Consider the following 4,007-nt stretch of genomic DNA (forward strand, 5'->3'; position numbering starts at 1 on the left):
AAGAGAGAAAAGAAAGGAAGAAAGAAAGAAAGAAAGAAAGAAAGAAAGAAAGAAAGAAAGAAAGAAAGAAGAAAGAAAGAAAAGCAAGAAATTGAAGAGACCATATGATATAAGGCATATATAGGAATGTATGGGAGGTTAGTTGTTTTGTTTGTTTTTGGTCTTTTCTGATTTTACTGTACTTTTTTGTTGAACTGTTTCTGTTTTTTAGGGAGGTTTATTTTTGGTTTTGGTCCCTAGGACTGAACTCAGGGCTTCCAGCTTACTGGGCAAGCAGTCTACTGCTGAGCCAAATCCCCAGCCCCAGATTCCTACTACATTGTAGAAGTGTCCACCTGGTAGGTGAGCTTGAGGTGCTCAACATGTCCAATCCTAACATTGCTTTTTTTAAATCTTTAATTCTTTAAATTTATTTTATTGAGAAACAAATAGCAATGAGACAGTTTTGAAACAGGTTAGTAGGACGGTTATAATAACTAATACATTGTGTATTGTTGTCTTTGTAGTAGTTATTCATAGTATTTGAGTTGGGAATGTGACTCACTGGTAGAAACTTTGCCTAGTATGCATCAGGCCCTAGGTTCAATCCTCAGCACCACTAAAATGCATACACGTATACATACATAAATTCTGTCTCAGTTACTTTTCTTTCATTGCTTGGAAAAAAAATGCCTGACACCTAACATTGCTTTTTAATTCTAAAACGAGTCTGCCTATTTGTGTTGTGTGTTCATACAAACTGAACAACTTTACCCATTTGCTGAAACTAAAACCCTGAAAGTTAAGGTGATTGTTTTCGTTCCCATCCTGTCCCTTCATTCAAATGGTGACTGTCCCTGCTCTCCAGAAGTCTCCTGGTAGGTTGGCAAAAGCGATCACAGCCCTGTTTGAGTTTGGGAATTTATGGATATCACCAGTGTGCTCTGGTGACACCTCAGGCTTTGCCCTGTGACAGCTCAGTACTCTACCACTCTTCACAGAGTGGAACAGGCTCGAGTACCTGGAGATACAAAGCAGTTGCCAGGGCTGCAGCTGCAGGTCTTTGCAGGCAGACACATGGGTGGCCAGAAAATGCTGGAGAGAGTTGTCCAGGGCTACCCTTGGACTCTGAAGTGAAGTGCTCTGTGACAGCTGTTAGTGGCATCACACTTCCTCTGGCTTCCAGAGGTACAAGGGCCTTAAGGGCCAGGCTGCATTTTGCCTAAATCAACTCAAGTAGGAGATTTACCGGGGCCTTAGAACTCTCACAAGTACAGTTACTTGTCAACTGTCAGAATCTCCATTCCCAAGACTGCACAGTTGACTTAGAAAGACAACAGAGGTGTCAAAGAGAAGGAAGAGATTTTAGCCTACAGTTTTATGGAATTGAAATCTAATCTTATTTGTCACCTCTCCAGGCCACTCAAGGATGTGAAAATTACTATTTATTCTAAACATAAAACAAATATCCATGAAGAAATTCACAATACAAACATCACAAAAACAGCAAAACTTTCACCCCAGAGCTGCCAAATGTTGTCAATAGCGCCATTCTCTATTCTTAATGACCCTGTTTCTTTCTTTCTTCCTTTTGCGCCTTAGCCTGGCAAAGGTGAGGTGGAAAGTAAGGCATGAAAAGCCCTCCGTGATACCAAGCTCCACGTGTTTCGTGAGGATCTCCAGCGTGGGGAAGACTCTGCAGCAGCCCATGCACCGGAAGCCCCTTTCCAGGTCCTCCAGACATGGAGGCATTCTGGCATCTGCCTCCTGAGGCTGTGGCTTTGGCACACTCTCAGTTTCTTTCTGTTCCTCTTGGTCTTGGCCTTCCCAGGGAGCCTTGCTGCCAGTTAGGAGGTGCCGTGTCTCTTCAGGGAGGATGACTTTTGGAGGAATCCCTTCAGGTAAGGTAAGTTTTGCTATGCTTATCCTCTTAGGGGGAGGCTCCAATTCTCCTTCTGTCTCCCCGAAGATAGCCACACCCCTACTGGTTAGGACACGCATGTAGTAGACATTCACCACTCTTTTCCTCTCAGTAGGCACTGAGGTCATCAAGAAGTTATTGGTGAAGGAAGGAGGTAAATGGGAACCTGAAATGAAGGAGCAATTCTGACACGCCAACATATCTTGATGCAGGGGCTTGCAGGATGGGAAATGTGGAAAATATTGAGGCAAGTTATTGATTTCTTCACCAAGAATGTTGTCTTGGTAGGAGAGGTGCTCTGAGGTTGTGTAAGAAATACTTCCTGCTTTATCATGCTCGGTCAGGGTCAACATTTCACCTTTATCTGAAAGACCATCTTGCACATTCACCTCTCCTCTTGACATCTTTGCAGGTTGAGGTGAGATCCTGGTTTCTAGATGTTTTCTCTTCTGTTTTTGCTTCATGATTCCACTCTCTGGAGCACTGCCGAAATCAGGTAAATTTCTCTCTGATAACAACTCGACAAGGAATGAAACGTGTTCAACCAAAACCAAAAAATCCCGTGGGAAGCTGATATTACCACCTGATCACTGCCAGGAGCAGGGATCTGCTGGGCACCAGTGCCGATGTGGTATCAGTTATCACCAAGGCCACGATGGTGTTCTGTGACCCACTGATGACATCACTAGAGTTCCGGGACCAAGGTCATCTTTTTTTTTTTTTAAAGTGGTACTTTCTAAAATTTATTTATTTGCATTTAAAAAAAAACCACTGACAAAGATTAATGGGAAATTAACTAGTCAGAAAAAAGTCAACACTACCAAGACAGAGTTTTTTTCAACTGAACAAAACCTCATAGATGCTGTCACCAATATCAATGAAAAAAGTGACCATTTCTGACTTTTCTAAATACATGGTAATATAATGCACAATATTTAATCATTTCTCTTCTTTCCTGAATATACAAAAATTAAAATACCAATTAAAAAACTAATACTTTTTATTTAAACATTTCTTACAATTTCAATATTCACAAGTTAATCAACCCACCCAAAGGGAACTGATAGTCTGTAGGCTCACAGTGCAAATAAAAATTTCAAGAATGCAGCAACTGACATTTCTAAGATACAAAATAGATAAAATTCTTAGAAGATTCATGCAGAAAGCTTTGCTAAGCAGATGGCCACAAAACTAGAGCATCTGATAATTCTGCTGGCAATGTCAATCAGACTCCCACTGTTTCTTGAGTCACCTTGAACTCTCACCTTAGGCTTTGTATTTGGCTTTTCCGGTTTCACTAATGACACAAATGTGATTCAAGTCTCAGAAGTATTCATTGTAGTCAAGGGTATACCCAACAACAAACTTGTTGGAATTTCAAATCCAACAAAGTCTGGCCTATATCCAACATTTCGAGCGGTCCTTTTCACCAGCAAGCTTGCAACCTTGACCATCTTTGGATTATACTGCTTAACCAATGCAAGCAATGTTTGCACTGTTTTGCAGTGTCAATTATATCCTCAACAATCAAGACATTCTTTCCAGTTAAAGTTTAAAGATCATCTCCACAATTACTTTTATGTTCCCTGTTGATTTGTCATTACAGTAGCTTTTGAGCTTGATAAACTCTACAGTCATAAGAATGGACTTATCACAATTTCTATTCAGTGCTTTAATGTAATCCAGCAGGTCAGCAAACAATTTATAGCTCCCTTTGAGAACACAGAGAGCTACAGTGTGATGGCCTCCCATCTCCTTCATCACATCTCGAGCAAGCCTTTCAGTTTCCAAATCTTCAGCTTTGAAATACAAAATAAATCTAGGTCATAGCCTGGTTCATTATCACTTATCACAACGCTGGGTCTGATAGCCACCATGATGGAGCAGGATCATGACGGGCTGTTGGCAATCTGAGGAGAACAAAACTGGTGGAGGGCAGAGGACCTGCCAAGCCAGTCTTCACAGCATTGCAGGATTGCTCATATCCTTTGCCCACTTAGATGGATGCCTTTTCTCTAATGGATACTCTGCCACTGACTTGAACATCTGTACCTTGCTTTCAAATCCAAACTTCAGTCATGGGGGTCTGAGATGTGTACAGAGAGAA

General features: G+C 41.3%; 1 pseudogene; it reads right to left on the reverse strand.

Annotated features, from left to right (window-relative positions):
• Positions 1 to 3,166: 3,166 nt before the first annotated feature.
• Positions 3,167 to 3,777, reverse strand: LOC101581865 (annotated as a pseudogene).
• Positions 3,778 to 4,007: the final 230 nt, after the last annotated feature.

Source organism: Octodon degus, unplaced genomic scaffold (assembly GCF_000260255.1).
Source record: "Octodon degus isolate 3935 unplaced genomic scaffold, OctDeg1.0 scaffold00156, whole genome shotgun sequence".
NCBI lineage: Eukaryota > Metazoa > Chordata > Mammalia > Rodentia > Octodontidae > Octodon > Octodon degus.